The 17,455-nt window shown below is 41.0% G+C and overlaps 1 long non-coding RNA gene across 1 annotated transcript; it reads right to left on the reverse strand.

The window, feature by feature from the left end:
- Positions 1 to 3,474: 3,474 nt before the first annotated feature.
- LOC146563388 (uncharacterized) lies at positions 3,475 to 4,345 on the reverse strand. The gene is made up of 2 exons (XR_014894242.1): positions 4,283 to 4,345; positions 3,475 to 3,794 (listed from the first exon to the last, which is right to left on the reverse strand). It is a non-coding gene; the product is annotated as an uncharacterized LOC146563388 (long non-coding RNA).
- Between the last annotated feature and the right edge of the window lie 13,110 nt (positions 4,346 to 17,455).

The raw sequence follows: 17,455 nt of genomic DNA on the forward strand, positions 1-17,455 counted from the left end.
CAGGTTCCCTTTGATGTGGCCGCCGTGAGCGAGGTGGCCTCTCTTTTTGCATCAGTTGCGGCATGTAAATCCACTTGCTGTGTTACCTCCTTAACTGCTCGAGGATCTAAGTTTGTCCACCTGGTGGGTAATTTAAAGAACCTACCTACAAAGGCTGTATTATTTTTTTAAGTCAATATGTCACAATGGGCACGGTGGTTAGCACTGTTGCCGCACAGCAAGAAGGTCCTGAGTTCAATTCCACCATCAGGCCAGGGTCTTTCTGTGTGGAGTTTGCATGTTCTCCCCGTGTTTGCGTGGGTTCTCTTCGGGTACTCCGGCTTCCTCCCACCGTCCAAAGACATGCACTTAGTGGGGATAGGTTAATTGGTTAATCCAAATTGCCCATAGGTGTGAATGTGCGAGTGAATGTGAGTGCGAATGGTTGTCTGTCTCTGTGTGTTAGCCCTGTGACAGACTGGCGACCTGTCCAGGGTGTACCCCGCCTCTCGCCCTATGACAGCTGGGATAGGCTCCAGCGCCCCCCGCGACCCTGAAAAGGATAAGCGGATGCGAATGCGAATATGTCACAATGTTGAATAGCAAACCACTGTTACACGACTCTGAGAGTGTAGTATGAAGGTTTAAAGAAGATTCAGGCCATTTGTTTCACGTGAAACTTCTAATGGCTGCATTTGAATTGTGTCCAGTAATTTAGCATAATATTTTAACACCAAAATCAGATCATCATATTTAATCTCAGTTGAAGCATCAGAAACATAAGCTTGTATGTGTTATTGTTATTATTATATCAACTTGACAAGCTGACAATCAGTATGTGAGGTATTTCATTATAAAGTTGCTGCAATATAAATTTCTCAAAACATGCAGCTTGAATAACCATTTTTACACCCCAAAGGTGGCTGAAATTAATCATCCACTGTGCTGGTCATTGAATGTCTCACAGGCTTGTGAACAACACCTGATCGGGCTCTTGACCTTCCACTGAATGCTTTCAGGCACAAATCTCAATCCAAATACTCTGACAAAGTTGCCCTGGTCAGAATATTTCATGACAGAAAATAACTGTGAGCAGAATAGCTCAATCAATGAAATCTGTGGACAACACCGACTGAGTGCTTGTGCCCCTGTCTTGGTGTAATCATACTGCGTGCGTGTGTGGGTGTATGTCCATATTCTGCTGGCTGCATATGGGTGGATAGCTCATTATCTATTGTGGGCAGGCACAATGGCTTGGAGGCCAGGCCACGCTGGCCCAATAGCCCTGAACACAATACCTGTAAACAGCATTGAAAACACGGCCTAGCATGACCATGTTGTCTCACAATGACAATGCTGATGAATAGGGAGGTGGGCTTTTAAAACGAAAGGCTTTATGTGTTGAAGGTGGGAGCATGTTCCATAAATGAATGGCTGCAGCAGTGAAACTGATGACTGATTTTCAAACTGTAGTTTGTATCACACTGCACTGACAACTAACATAAACAACCACTGTATGACTTTAACAGATGTGCTAACAAAACGTAATGCAGAATCAGGTGCCATTCACCGTGGATGCTATGAATCAGCTCACTAGCATTAAGCTCCCGCTGAGTTGACTGAGCAATGTGGCCCTAATATGAGCGTCCTGGTACTAAAATCAGAACTAGAACAGTTCTGTGGGGTCTTTTGAATGACAAGTGTTGAACTGTCCATCATACAGGTCATTGAGTGTATGTCTCTACACTTTGATCTTTAAGGATGTTAAAAACAACAAGAGAAATCAAGTCAGTCTGTATGAAGATCTTTGCATTACATGCGCTTCATTGCATGTGGGCTAAGTAACATTAATCCAGTCAAATAAAAGACTAGTCAACATACAAGTTTTGCCTGCTATTTCAGCCGTTGCACGCCCACCGCATATTCACGAGCTCCCCGTCAACCCGCTGGCTTCCATTACGCTCAGTCGGATGTAATGGACCTAATTCTTTTGACGTTCTCTTTAAGTGAGTTTTGCAATCAGCCTCACCTCGCTTTCCCTTTCTGTCTTTGTACTCTCTTAATGTATCTCTTTGTCTCTGTAACCAAGTGGCTCCTCTGTTCTGATTTGTCCTCATTTCTACAGTGCACTTTCATTCAAGGCAACTGGCTGGTTACTGTAGTATCTGACATCTCGTGGATGCTGCTGCTCAGCTGTTGAGCTTCACGGTCACACTGTCTTGAATGTCCGTGAAATGGACTGTGGATGTTCAAAGAAAACTAATGAAGCAGTGGTGAAAATAAACAGGTTCACAGTCGCAGTGATCCAGCTCTGTTCAGTATGACCTGAAACTAGTCATCGAGCCTATAATCTCATCAGGAAAGTGTTTACTTGAGGGCATGGATTGAGTGAGCCAAGGGCTGTTTTCACATGGACTTGTACATAACTGGAAGTCTTTTTGCAACTACAGGAGTTGCCCCCTGCTGGTGACGAAAGGTTTAAGGTACTTTCATAATAGCCTTTCTTTACAGACCTGGAAGCAGCATACATCAGCCTTCTACTGTCTACGGATTTAAGGGCGCCATTAAGAAAAACAACAAAAAACCCCAAAACAGGTGTAATAGTGGGATAATGGCATCATCTGACATTTTCTGTGGCTTTTGAGGAACTTTTAGAAGTATTTGGAAAAAATAAGGCTTGGAGATTGTGTTCATTAAGAATAAATTGGCAAGATTTGATCAAAAAGACCTTAAGAGTGTCGTCCTCCGGAATACAACTTTATCCTTCATTTGTGACTTTACCTCTGACTTCGAGTGCCATGTAACTAAGAGTAAATTAGTGCAAAAACATTTAGAAACATTTACATGAAGTAATGGTGTTCTGTATGACTTTATCAGTCTCTCACATCATTGTGGAGGAATTTTGACCCACTCTTCTTGACAACATTGCTCTGCTGTGATTGGGATTATTACCATGTCATGACTCAGTTTTAGCTCAGCTTTAGCTGTCATACTCACATTTAACTCCAGAACACTTTAGTGTACAGAGGAGCTCACGATCAACCCAATGACTGCAAGGTGCCCAGGTCTTGTGGCCCACCCCAAACCTTTAAACCTAACATATTGCTTTGCATTGTGGCCGGACGTCTTCACTTTTGTCTCACCCGTCCCAAGGACATTATTCAAGGAGTCTTGTTTGTTCAGATGCAACTTTGCAAATCTAAATCATGCTGAACTGTTCTTTAGAGAGATGAGGCTTTCTCCTTGCTTCTTTGAGGAAACAAGATCCGTCTGATCTTGGAGTGAGGTTACTGGAGTGAGTTTCCAACTCCTGGAAGGCTGGCAACCGTTTTATATGTTTTCCATTTGTGAATAATGTAACCAACTTTAAGGTATAAAGGTGAATTACAGCGCAATAATTACTTGGGCTCGTAATAAGACCCTGGCCAGAATCAGAATACACCAAATTCGTATGGAGCCAAAGTATTGAGCAGCAATAATGACCTGGACACAATGTTAACTTTTGAGTAGCCACTCTTGTATTGTTACAAAGTATAACAGGTATTTGTCCAATTTGTACAGATAAAGTATAAAATAAAATAAATAGTGTGCACACTCAACAAAATAAAAGTACTCGTTGGGGCCCTTTAAGAATTTAGAGTTAAGCTGGCGATAGCCAACTTCAAAGGTCCTTGTGAATGTAACTGGAATGTATGAGTGTGTGGTGTGTATCTTCTTTGGGGTAGATCGTCCTCAAAGTGGTTGGCTCGCCATCTATCACAACCAGAATATCGTCCTGGTCCTTGGACTTTTCCGTCCTCTCCAAAAAACCTGACCTATAATCCAGTTCATAAAATGTACATTCTAATCAGTCTGTTTCAGATGCATTGTTTAAGGTTAAAATACAAAATCAAATTATTGCATCACCTCATATTCATTGCATCAACATCTTAAATCTTATCAAATCTCACAGTTCTGTTGTACAACATTCAATTTTCAAGCATATCAATTATGAGAACTAAACATCTAAGTTGCTCAAATATTTCTCTATTCATGTAAACATTAATTAAACAATACTTATGGTAAGTAACCATTGACACTCAAAATACAATACACCATAACAAATTCAGAACTATGTGCAAATAAGCAACAAAATATACATGTGAGTTCAGTTCAGAGGCATTAAAGCAGTGTGCTTAATTTCTCCACACTATAGGCCTATTCGTGAGAGAGAAATGCACTAAAAATTACCCTCTAGATTACTTTAACCTCACAGTGAACTGACAAAATTTAGCTTTAGAGCAGCTAAGAACATGTTGCTCACCGTTGCTCTGTTTCACAAAAGCCCAACACACACTGGCGTTGGAATTGCAGCAGCTCTCCGGATGAAAAGTGAGTGGTTAGCCTGTGAGACACCGAGCTAGCATTAGCATGATCGCGACGGTAAGTCTCTACAAGTTTTTTCCATCAGAACAACACTCGTCTTACCGACGTTGCCTCTCTCCTTCATCCAGCCACTCGACTCCGGACTTCCAGCAGGTAAGTAGGCTGGTTTTCCTTCCTCTCAATCCTGAGTTTTCCTCTCTTTTGTCTGTGGATTTCTCGGTTTGAGTAGCAGATGCCTCCACTCCTCTTGCTGAGATAAGAAAAACCCGGGACACCATGCACCTCCACCTCACTTCCTGGCTGACAGGGTCAATGCGGCCTGGGTAGGCTCTGATTGGTTGCTGAGCTAGGTGCCCTCACGTGGGGTGAACTGAGAGGTGCATTCAATGGTCATAGGAAATACGACGCTTGTTGATGTGGACAGTTAATATAAAGAGAATAAGTATGATATTTTTCCATCTGGGCTACAATAATCTTTCTCACTGCACTAATGGAGTTCAAACTGTTTAGAAATTGTCTTAAAAAGTCAAAGATTGATGGGCAGCAACTATTGCTTATCTAAACTCATTGCTCATATCTTTCTTCCTTAACAAACTGCCAAATCCTCTGCTTATGTTAGGGGTGGTTATGTTGCAGCACCTGGCGGCTATTTACCCTCTTAATTCCTATTCCAATGGAAGCATTACTAAGCTTTTTATTTACTGCATTTTGGCTCAATTTTTGCTAAATAAATAATAACACAGTGCATATATATCAATTTTTGTAGGTTATCTGCGGTTGTATTGTCACATGACTGTATCTTAAAAAAGGACACAGACTTTACAACCAACTCACCTCATAGGGCTAATGGTATTTATTTTAGTGGCTAACTGTTTCGTAAGGTAGTGAGTTTAGCTAGATTACCTTATCGACATGCTCACTTTAGATTACCTCTGTGACCCACAGGAAGCATTCCCTCATCTTGGTCTGTTGACCAGCCCTACTTCAGCCACAGACATGCCTCTTGCTGCTCATGGGGATGCCTTCCAGATGTTCTTTAGTCCACATCTTCGTCAACTGAAAACCAGGGGAGATCACCATGGGACCATCATGTGTCTCACCATGCTAGACTTTCTGGGTCAGTCTAGCTGTCTTCCTCTCTCTGCCTCTGCTCTTTCAGTCCCCTGAGGCCATCAAAGGCTGGTGAGCAAAGCCACATGACCTGGGGCTATGGGTAAACTCAGGCAGGTCTTGGGCCCAGAGTTGCCGCCTCAGATTTGCAGCTACTTGGTCTGAAGTGCCTCTGTGACGGGCCTGGATGTGATTGGATCCGAGTAGCACTAATCCACGGTGCTGGTTGGGGCGGGTTAGGACTCTGGTGTCCCATTAACTTTGGCCTGGAGAATCATAAGGTTACAATTTCAAGAGTGTGGACTAGCCTTGGGTAATGTGAGCTGAAGGACCACAGCGCAGAGATCCTTTTAAGACTACCAGGGAGCAGAAGAGCTATTAGAGTATCAGAATGACAGACAGAAAGAGGTGAGAGGGTTGGGACGTGGAAGCAGAAGCGGAAGCACAGCAGAAAAACATTCACAGCAACTTCTGCACTGGTCATTCATGGCACAGGGTGGGTTTGAGCTTTCACTAGGGTTCAGTTAAGTTTTTAATCATAATTGCACCAAAACAGCACCGAAAATATTTGTCTGAGTTTTAGAGGTTTTGCACAGACATCTTTTGTAAAGACGAAGGAGCTCACACAAACTGTGGAAGGAGTCTTGAAGTCTTTTTCTTTCGTTATAGTGACAACATCACTGAACAGAAGTAACCTGTTACGAGAAAATCCCCTTCATTGAAAATGTAAGTCAAAGCGTCATTTAAAAAAATTATTCAATGCAGAAAATTACTATTAGAGAATATAGGTACACTTAAATATTACATTTTCTCCTTTTTTTTCTTTTACAGTGACATCCCACCCATAGAAAAAATTGCCTTTCACCTTTGTAGCCATGTATAGTCATGTGGATTCATCTAATATGTCCGAGTTTTAAAGTAGCTGTCAAAAAAACGAGCTCACCAAATCAATGAATGAGCATGAACTTGATCATTAATCAGGTCAGAGCTGGATATCCTTAAAGTGACACAAATATAACAGGGTATGGTGGGAAAGTATGGAAGCATGTGCTTTCTTTTTTTCATTTTTTTAGATTTGCTTCTTTTAACCACATCTCCTGCTAACAACAGGAGCTTTGCAGGTGCATAGCTTACTATCGGAAGATTATTATTATTATTATTATTAATTCGGGTCTTTTCTCGGTCCAAAGTGCTTACCTTCAAGACAAACCTATACCCTGTGGGCTTCACTGCTCAAATTAAAGCTAGTCTAGTCAGGCTCAGATATGTCCTGAGGAAATGTCCCTGTTAGAGTCTGTTTTTTTTTTTTTCTGTTTGAGGGTTCCAGCTATCTGATATTAATTGGGTCCCTTCCCATCCCACTTTATTGAACATGACACTCGAAACAGGCCTCATCTTTAAATCCAACACTATGAAGGTAGATGAAGGAACGAGAAGTGAAAAAAATGTAATAATTAAAATGAAATTATTCACCAGTTAATTTGGTAATTATGGTAAATTAGCCGGCACGTGTACAAGTGTGAAAAGTATGGCAGGCCAAATGAGCGTGACACTGTGACCTGTTTCAGCCTGCAGGCGGCAAATAGATATTTAGGAGCCACGGTTTCTTAGCACGTAATACACACGACAACTGTGTCTGTGCATGTGTGTGTTTATCTCCAACACTATTATCTAATCACAAATGTGTTTAATACAAGCCATGGTTCTCTATCTGGTCTTTCTTACTAATTACTCAAAATCTTTCAAACAAACAATTCTAAAGAGACAAATCTGTTAACAACTGTGTGCAGCTTCTAATTTGTTCATCTATAAGCTACCTAAACATGCACTAGCATGCACCTAAATCAACAGTGTTGGTGAGGGAGATGTATCATGGGTAATGTAGGACCCACTGTTTGACAAGGAAGACGTTGTATGACGTTGTGTGACATACTGGTTTGTGGTTCTGCAACTTGGAGTAAATTAGTGCAAAAACATTTAGAAACATTAACATGAAGTAATGGTGTTCTGTATGACTTTATCAGTCTCTCACATCATTGTGGAGGAATTTTGACCCACTCTTCTTGACAACATTGCTCCCATCACAGCAGATTTGCTGCTGTGATGGGAGCAATGTGTTCTGTGTTCTGCAACATTTTGCAGAATCATATTGATCTCAAGTTCTGTCAGAGGTTGCTAGTAATCTCTGTCCTTTGGCCTTGGTGCCTCTGTGCAGAGGACACGGAGAGACACCAGTCCTCCTTTAAAGAGGACTAAAGTCTTCATTTGGAAGTGGCCAAGTTGAAGCTTTATCAGTTAGTCAGCTGTGATCTGTGTGGTTTTTTAGGGGCTTTGTTTTCACTTGCTCCTTTAATGTGTTTTCACTCCTTTGCCATCACTTTCACTCGGTGGTTTGGACAAAGCACTAAAAATTAAAAATCCTAACCCTTAGTAATATTAACCCTTAGTGAGTGTATTCAAATCTAATGCCAATAAGTTCTTCATACAAAATCCACAGCCTTTAAGTGTCTTAAAGTCTTTGTTATTGATTTTCGCAGTAAAACTACCTGCCGTGAGAGAGCGTAGTGGCACTCGTGCTGTTCTCTCTTCCAGACTTAACAGCTTTCGTATGGCTCAGAGGTTATTGAAGGGATGACTATTACATGCCTCACTTCCCTGCTGTAATAAGCAATGTGAAACAGTCACAGACAAGCCGACCATCCAAATGAAAATCTGTACAAAAAGAAAATCCAGCATATTAATTCCTGCTGGTGATTTTGGTCTTTTGTTCATCTGAGGTTTCTGTTTATTCTTCACATGTCAAAAGAACAAGCAGACGGGTGTAGTTACCGCATTTGAAGTGAATAAAGTGAGTATTTTCTTCCAGTCTGTGAGAAGACCTGAGAAACAAGAAATCAACCATAACTGTATGTCTTGTTAGGGCACAGCCAGCATTATCCCTGCTGTGGAGATCTGAGGCAGCAAGAACACCGAGTGTGACACCAGCAATGCTGAGAAGAAGATGAATCCTGCTTTCTGGGCTGTAGCCTTTTGTTCGTCTACCAGTTTCCTCCTTCCTTTACATTCAAAGGCTTTGAGATGCAGTATATCAATTAAAGTGCTTCTTCGGTCCCCTGAGGGGATGTCAGGAGTTCAGGTCTGAATGTTTGGCAAGAAGGGTGATTTGGCATGGCAGAAAGGCTATTAGCTGGGCTAAATGGCCAGAAAGATTCCCCGTAGCTGCAACCCCCCCTCAAATCCTCACAGGAACCACATATACGTCTACACACAATTACAGCCCACCTCAGATGTCTCTCACCTTTGTGACACCTACAAACTACCTTTTCCAGAAGTACTGCAAGATTAATTGTGAAATCTCTGTGTACGGTCAAAAGTGTCTGAATTTGCCCTTGTTGAGTTTCCAGTTTTCTCCACTGGAAAATTTTGTTGTAGCACAAACCTTGAAGCGGTGGTGGGCTTTATTTGCAGTTAGATAAAAGAAGACTTGTATCCCAAGACCGCAGTGTGACCTCCTTCATAGCTCATGAATTGATTTTATTCAGAAGTGGAGAATTAGCAAGTCAGTATATTCCGATTGTTGGAAAGGTTCTTTGAGAAAGCAGAAAAATAATCAAAACAGCCCATTTATCCTCCAGTCTCTCAGTTCTTAAGCAATTTGTACATGTCACTATACAATTTTATACTATAATGTGCTTCAGTGCCACAAGGTCATTTGCATTACATAAAGCTAACCATGTTTGCACTTCAGTAAGAATAACATCAGGTGTTTCTGTGCTAGAGGTATGAGTTATAGCAGGGATGCAGTGCCGGTTTGCCACCTTAGCCATCACCAGTTTGTCTGTCTGTATCTGGAAGTTCCACAGGATCTTAGCTCAGTCATTCTCAACCATGCTAGGGGGCATCTCCCATTTTAACCTCAGGACTTTCAGGCACAGATGTTTCTGTATACTATGCCCTGCCTGTCAGCATTTTGCACCGTGCTGTTATGTGCTGGATTGTCTCAAGAACATCTCTACACAGCCTGCACCGGGGCATTAGTCTGGTGCGATAGGCCCCAACCTCTATGGATCTTGTACTTAGAGCTTGTTCCTGTGCTGCCATGATTAGTGCCTCTATGTCACAGAGGTGTCTTCAGTACAGCTTTGTCCAGCCACTGGTAGGATTTCTGGATGTCAGCCACTTCCAGATAGAAGATAGAGAAGTAGCTGACATATGGTATAATAAACTTTGGATAGAGGGAACTCAGGAATAAAATAATAAATAAACTAATCCGCATATAGCAGTATTTTAAAGGTGTACGCACTTTAGCTAATGTTGCTGCTCTATAGTTATGCTAAAGAGCCGTGTGAAACACTCAAGGTACTCAAGGTTAATGATTCCACTTACTGTTCTTACTGTAAATGTAATCCTGAAAAACACTTACTAGGTTGACTCTCAGTGGAACAACAGACTGGTAAAATAACAGTGAAGTGTATTACATAGGTAGGGCCACTATTAGTTAGCACACGTTTAGCTTAGTTTGCTAGCACTATTGACCCCCAATCTAGAAGATGTTTTCCCTGCACATTTTTAAAAATATAGCTCTTATTATTATGAAGAAGATATTTTTAAACTCTGAGCGATTTCTAGCTTAGCATCAAGAGTACAATATCAGTAAAATGGCTGTTTCATGAAAGTGGGTTTCATAGAGATTCATTCTACTACAATTTATTGAGTAGTTTATATAAATAGTAAAACTGTGAACTCAGACGCGGGGGTTCATATTTGGTTTCTCTAACCATTCAGTTGTGTTATCTGTTGTTTTTCACTTTGGCTTTTCCCACCAAATTACTTGGTTAGATTTAGATATGGAAGGATTGTAGTTAAAACTAAAACACAACACTGCCTTGCTGTCAAATAAAGGCTTAAAATGACTAAATGTACAAAAATTGCATTATTACAAAAAAGTAACATTTGGTAATCATTAAAGTACATGAAACACAAAATGCATGTGAGACCATAAGGAGAACACAATTATTTCAAAAAAGCTGTAATTTATGATATATGTAGACATAACAGACATACATAACACAATATTATAATTTTGAAAATAATTACTTTTATTAAGCAAAGTATTTCTATTGTGTAAATACTACCAAATGCTACTAAAATGTAACTAGTTATGAGTTAATTAGCAGTGGTTTTTCCTAAGTGTTGGAAATATAAATCACATGTAATATGTAATTTAAAACCTCGGCAAAAATATACTAAATATGAAAAAATAAAAATATATACTATATATTTTATATATAAAATATATGTTTGATGAAGCCTGACAGAAAGCAGAAGCTGCATCACCTCTCACAGAAAAATGCCAAAGTCATCGGCTCTGGATCACCACTAAATTCTGCAAGAATTATGGATTAATTCAATTAATTTGGACTTTGTGCCAATAGTGTGAACAGCCTGATGTGATTTATCATCAGAGCATCACTGTCATCCAGTCAGCTCCTCTAAGGAGCCAATTAGAATGATTAGACACAGGTTGCCAAGCAGGTTAAAGTTAGTCTCAATTGCAACACATTGTTTGACATTCCTGCCAGGGGAGAAAAAAACTCGGGAACCAATTATAATAACAAGAATATTACCTCAGGACGACAGTGGACATAAAGAAGTAGTCTTTCTGTGACTCTGTTCTGCTTGATTTATTTGGCTTGCCAAGGCCAAGATATTCAAAAACAGTAGTTATAGCCTTAAGCAGTCTTATTAATTCATAATCCAAAAGAAAAAAAAAGACTGGGAGAATACAAGAGGCACAGCAATAGGAAGACGTTTCCTTGAACATGCACTTGAATCCAGTCCGCTGCGCTTTTGCGTAGCACAGTATGCCTGTCTGAGCTCACAAGCCAATCCTCCCTCCAGGTTTGAAAACTGCACTGGCCTTTTACAGTCCCCAGGGCAACGCATTCATATTGCGGGCGAGCCGCATATTAGACACATATGGTGCCGAAACAGATTTAAGAAATAAGCTGTCATCAAATAATCAAATCATTCATGTTTCACAGAGCAATAATGGAGGTATGTGAGCAAATACGTCTGGAACCTTTCCTAGTGGGATGCCTTTGTGTGTGCTTGGTGTGCCTGTGGACAAAGGCTTGTTACCGTCTCTCCTTCTCCTCTTACTTTTCAGGGCCACACACAACCCAGAGAAGTTTCTCCATTTACTGTCTTACTTTGATTCTATACTATTAAGCACTTGTGATCTTTTGCCAGTGCTTAGCAATCCTTAAATCCTGGCCAGGGTTACCAAATCATTGTCATTCTCTTTACTATTTCAAACACACTTATGGAGATGCAAGATAAAGGTATAAACACTGCTTTTCAAGCCAAGAGGCAGAGCCACAATAGCTCACGACATAAAAGACTGCAACTGTTGGGTGAATGAGTGTTTTTTTCTTGCAGTCGGAAGCAGCAGTCAACACTTTTGCTGCTGATAAGCTGACTGCTGATCAATTCCCACTGGTCCAAATAGGCATACAAATTAATTAGCTGGAGCCTTGGCCAAGCAGTGGCTGTATATGATGCACACTATGCAAGCACTAGAAAAGACAAGCCGTGCTCCCTGTACCCTGTCTGCACTCATCGCATCAGCGTCAACAGATCGCAGCATCCTCGCCGAGAAAACAAGCCGGCGCTGAGGAGAAGGGAAGGGAAAAAGAAAAAAAGACAGCACCACTCCGCCCACCAAACCCCAGGCTCTGCTTTTTTTTAAACCCGCGCCTCCGCTTCTGCCTGTGCCCCGCCTCGGCTGCTGCGCCGCACCCCCCCTCCACCCCACATAGCCCACCCTCCACTCTCAACCCAAGGCCATCCGTCCAGGCTGTGCATGACAGCTCGCTACATCCCCTGCCACAAATGTTTTCCCAAAGCATCCACTTCTGTGACCCTATCAGCAGATAAAAAAAAAAAAAACCTCCCCACAAACCTCTGATGAAGTGTGCCTCTTACTTTTTTTGAATGTGTCAACAATTTCTGGCTGGCTGGTCAGACACCACGTCCTGGCGATGTCTGCTGTGTCTTTGCCACCGCGTGCATGCCCATGTGTGTGTGGGGGGGGTTGTGTTTGTGGTTGCTTATGTAGATTTGAATATATTTACGTTCTTTGCGCTGCTTTTTCTTCTCTTCCTGCATGGAGCAGAGGGAAAAAGGCCATGTCATTCTTCCACAACTTAATCAGGGGCTACACACAGGAGAGGGCTGCTGCAGCATGGACCTCCCTGATCATGTTAATGAGGTCCCCTGGCTATGTAGTCATTGAAGTATAATTGACTTGTTCGTCTCTTATCTTGCTAATAGACACTCTGACCCAGAGCACGTTTATTTCGCTATGAGAAATGTCAAGAAGGATTGGAAGTTTCTTCAGTGTGCCCATTAAAACTGAAGGCATGCCACCCTGTCTCCAGCCGGCCAGGGCTGCCATTGGCTCCCTGCCTCATTATGCAGATGCCAAACGTAAATAAATGATTTGCTACCCCCACCATTCTCCCCTCACCTACTCTCACCCTGTCCCTCTTCCCAAACCTCCGGTTTTCTCTCTTCTCCCAGAGAAGGAAAAGGAGGACAGGATGGAGGGAGGGAAGGAAGGGAAAAGAGGAAAACGCAAAACCATCCAGTAAGCACCAAAACAATTTGCCTCTGCAGAGCAAAATAAATAATGCAAAGGTAGTAATTATAATAAGACATGTCCCCGACTTGAAAACCTGACGAAGCGCATTGATGTTGTTACAGCTGTGTATGTCTCCTGGCTTTCAGGACCTATCAGAATCAAACAGGGCTCTGTGTAATGTGGAGAGACCAAGAGGCAAGATGCGTAAGCGGGCGCCGGGCAAGGATGAACCAGTGACTGTGGTCACACGCTCGTGGATATGAGGGGGAACATCTGTGCATATCACACTTTCAGCTTTTTAACAGCATCTTTAATGACTGCTCTGCAGCTGCAAAAGATAAGAGAGCCCAGGCTCTTTTAGAAAGCAGACAAAGATGTTGAATACTTGTTATTGCTTGAGTAACTTTATTGTTTTGCAGTGAAATACTTGGGAAACATGTAACATCTGCTAATCTGACAAACAGGAACAAGAAAAAAGAGCGTGCCATTATTACCTGAGAAGTTACAATAGATCTTCAGCATGTAGCCTGAATAAATCCAGTCCTTTGAGAAACATTACATGAAGCCGTGCGTGCTGTGTACACAATAGAGCTCAATTTTCAGATATGATAGAAACAGATATGATTAAAATTTGAATGCAAATTACATTTTTAAAAACTGCGCAATTGCGGTTTTTGGTGTGTTTAAATGGCCATTCGTGCTCTATATTAAACGAATTACCAGGGATGCACAGAAATGCACAGAAATGCACAGAAATGCTGAGCCTGTATTGATACCAATGTTTAAAATGAGCAAATGTCAGGTAAGGAATACTGATATTTTACCAACATTTTTTTTAAGTTTATTGTGTTGTTTTTCTACTTTGTTCCAGGTTCCAGCTTCAGTAAAATAAATGACGTGTTTTAAAGTCACAGTAGTTTTTAATTTATAACAGGACAAAAAACTCAACTGATACACCTGAATAGTAGTGTAATATTGGCCAGTATATCAGTGTATCCTTAATTACTGATACACACTTAATTTAGTGTAATAGGGATCATTGCTGATTCTTTTTTCTTTTCTTTTCTTTTTTTACAAGCGATTAACACATGATCAGCTTCTGCATGTCATTTTATCATCTGTATAAAATGTTCATATTTGTCATTTATTTACTGTTTTTTGTGCAGTTTTCTGCTCTATCCTAAGCCATGCCACAATGTAAGCAGATGTACTGTTTTTGCTTGTGTGCATGTACTCAAGTTCAACTTGCATGACATGTAATACAATCGACAATCCAAAAGTTTCACATGGAATATTAGTTTTATTGATGTATGAATGACTGCAGATAGCAGAAGCCTCAAAGAGAATTGTACATGTTTTCAGCACGTAACCGAAAGAAAACGATCACAGCTGTCTACCTCCCGTCATATTTGCAGAAGGCTAACCAGCATCATTCTGTCATTTCTCCTTATTAGCACACATTAATGAGTTGACTGTGGCTGTGTTATGCACCCCCTGAAATTTAGTATTTTCTGATCAGCCTTCGTGTGATCGCGGCACTACCTCTGCCTTGACTCGGAGACATCATTATAATAATTACCACAAGCCCTAGTTGTTACAGGCAAATAATTCTGCTGGGTCCTTTTTTTTTATACCCCCACATTTTTCCTTCTTCATCCTTCCTTTTTTCTCCCCCCCTCTCTCTCTCTCTCTTTTTTTTTTTTTTTTGCTGCTGCTTCACAGTGGAGGGGAAAATTACATTTTTTTACCAAGCCTTTCTGTTGTCTGTATTGTGACAGCGGTCATACTCCATCACATAGCCCCTCTCTCAGCTACGAGTATCCCACAATCGGAGTAATGGTGAACACACACACACACACAATCCAAGCAGAGCAAACAGCGTATTAACCATGTAGTCTCATCCCACCTTTAGCTCGTGAATAGAAGAATGGGTTTAGTTCAATAGGTGCCTTTCATTTGCATTCATCTCAATGGTGATCATTTTTAATTAAATGAGTTTTGATTGAGGCGATCCAATTAATCTTTTGCAGGATTTTGCGTCGCCTCTTTTTCTTCGTCCCGGGAAGACAAAATCAGAATCTATCATTTGGCGATTTATGTTTAAAGCAGAAAATCTTGCTTTTGTGTCACACACTGCCCTCTGACCGGCACAGAAAACATGGTCGAAGCGTCTCTGGAGCTGCAGATCTTTTGACCTTTGAAGATGTGGTGCTGATGCGTGAACAGTTTGAGGTGCTGCAGGTATGAGGAGTTTGGAAATTCCAGTGGCTCACCTACATCAAGCTTCCTCCCAACCTCTAAGATCCTTAATGTTTTCTGAAAAATAACAACCAATGACAACAAAGGAAGAAGAAGAAAAAAGAAAGACTGCCAGCACTGCTTCAGCCTGCAAAGAATTTAAATGTAAATTATTTTTTCTTCCTCTCCTCCATGTCTCCGCTCTTACTGGTCAACATTATCATCTTTATTTATTACATTTTTTTCCCTCAGTGATCAGCGTGTCTGCACCAATTGATAGCAGTGCAATAACAAACCTAATTAACATAGCTTTTATTTTTCAAAATGATTTTTGATTAAGCACTAAAAACTGCACTTTGTCACTGTGCTGAAGTGTGCTTGAGTGTTAACTTGCTTGCAACATTTCTGAAGTGCCATTGTCCTTCCTCACTTGTTGTGCGCCATACTAACTCTCTATTTAACGCGTGAACAATTAGGACAGATGCGATTAATGCAAAATGGATAAAGGAGAACTGGTGAAAAGAAAAGCATAAAGAAAACTGGGACAATAGTGGCATAATATTGGCTGATAAACACATTATATGGGCCTGAATATCAGCAACCACTTCACATACACACACACACACACACACACACACACACACACACACACACACACACACACACACACACACACACACACACACAGCCATGGATCCATGACCACAGGAGACACTGAAGTGTATGTTTTCTGTCAAATGCATAAAACATACGAACTCTATGGTCCTACTCTTAATTTTTCAGCTGTAATTTTGGTGGGAGAGCCTGATTTTGGGGGTGGGCTAAAAAATGGAGAGTCATTTTTTTCCACTCTGTAATTAGGTATTCATCCTAAGACCACACTGGTCACTATCTGCATTCTTCTTCTCTAATTAGCACAAATTGAGCAATTTGTTTCTCCTTTTAAACCCCAAATCATCCTCTAATCTGCAAGTCATTTACATTCAGAGGAGTGATGGAAAATGACACCGATGGGCGTCCTTCTGCAGCTCTTCATTACACAAGTACATCTGAATTAAATTACAAAGTGCTGCTGATAATTGATGGAGAGGTAAAGGTGCTCACTAGGGCACTTTTTCATTCACGATAACAATACGTTCCCCAAATACCGTTTCTTTATGTTGATATTTGTTGCCTCTCTAACTACAAAATAAACGCTACATACTAATCCTAAATTCTCCATCAACACCGCACTTATAACTTATGTATGTATATGTATATTGTCACTTTGATTTCCAGGTTTTCCACCATGTTAAACAGATAATGTGATATGCTTCACAAAGTGAGCTGTTTCTCTCCTTTTCCACACTTTCAACTTGTTTTCATCTGTTGACAAAACTGTGTAGGTTCTATTAGAGGTTTTTCTGGCAAAGTGTCAAAGTGTCATCTGTCCTTTCAGTTTTTCAGTATAACCAGCTGTTAACATGGGCTGGAATGATCTGGAACAGCCTTTTGATTTTGTGTTATTCAACCTCTGCATGAAAATTATGGAGGTCTACTAAGCAGTGATGTAGCGTTTAAGTAAGCTAAACTGGTTAGTTTGCAGTATTGTGGTGAAATTTACAATAATGTACCATATTGGACTGGTTTACACCAAAGGTAGTAAGAATTCATTTACATTTAAGATGATGATGCTGATTAGATTCACTCACTGAATTCTATACTTATACTATCCTAATAGTGTCTAGGTGTAGGAAAATCAGCCATTCATATAATGCTTAGAAGACTTTATCTACCTACATCCAGGTTGGGCAGGGCTCAGGTCTTGACCAGGGTTGCCCCTGCCTCCTGTTCCAGCCAGCACACCTGTCTCTCATCAATTCATTACCCTTTGGCTGCATCAAGAATCCTTGACTGCAACCCAAGAAATCTCTGAGTTGTTTAATCTGAAAAGGAAGATCTTACCAGAAAAACTAAGCTGGCCATCGATCATAAAACCTGTGAATCCTCTGCCAATCTAATCTCCGATGTCACCACCACCTGGAAACTTCATCTGCCTTCTCCATCTGCAAGTTCCCAAGGAAAATAGATCCTCCAGTGTCCCCCCAGTTACAGGCAACAGTGTTAGCCACTCCACCA

The sequence above is a fragment of the Mchenga conophoros genome, linkage group LG11 (assembly GCF_057382185.1).
Source record: "Mchenga conophoros isolate Kocher_MC1m ecotype Shallow Benthic linkage group LG11, M_conophoros_male_GT1.1, whole genome shotgun sequence".
NCBI lineage: Eukaryota > Metazoa > Chordata > Actinopteri > Cichliformes > Cichlidae > Mchenga > Mchenga conophoros.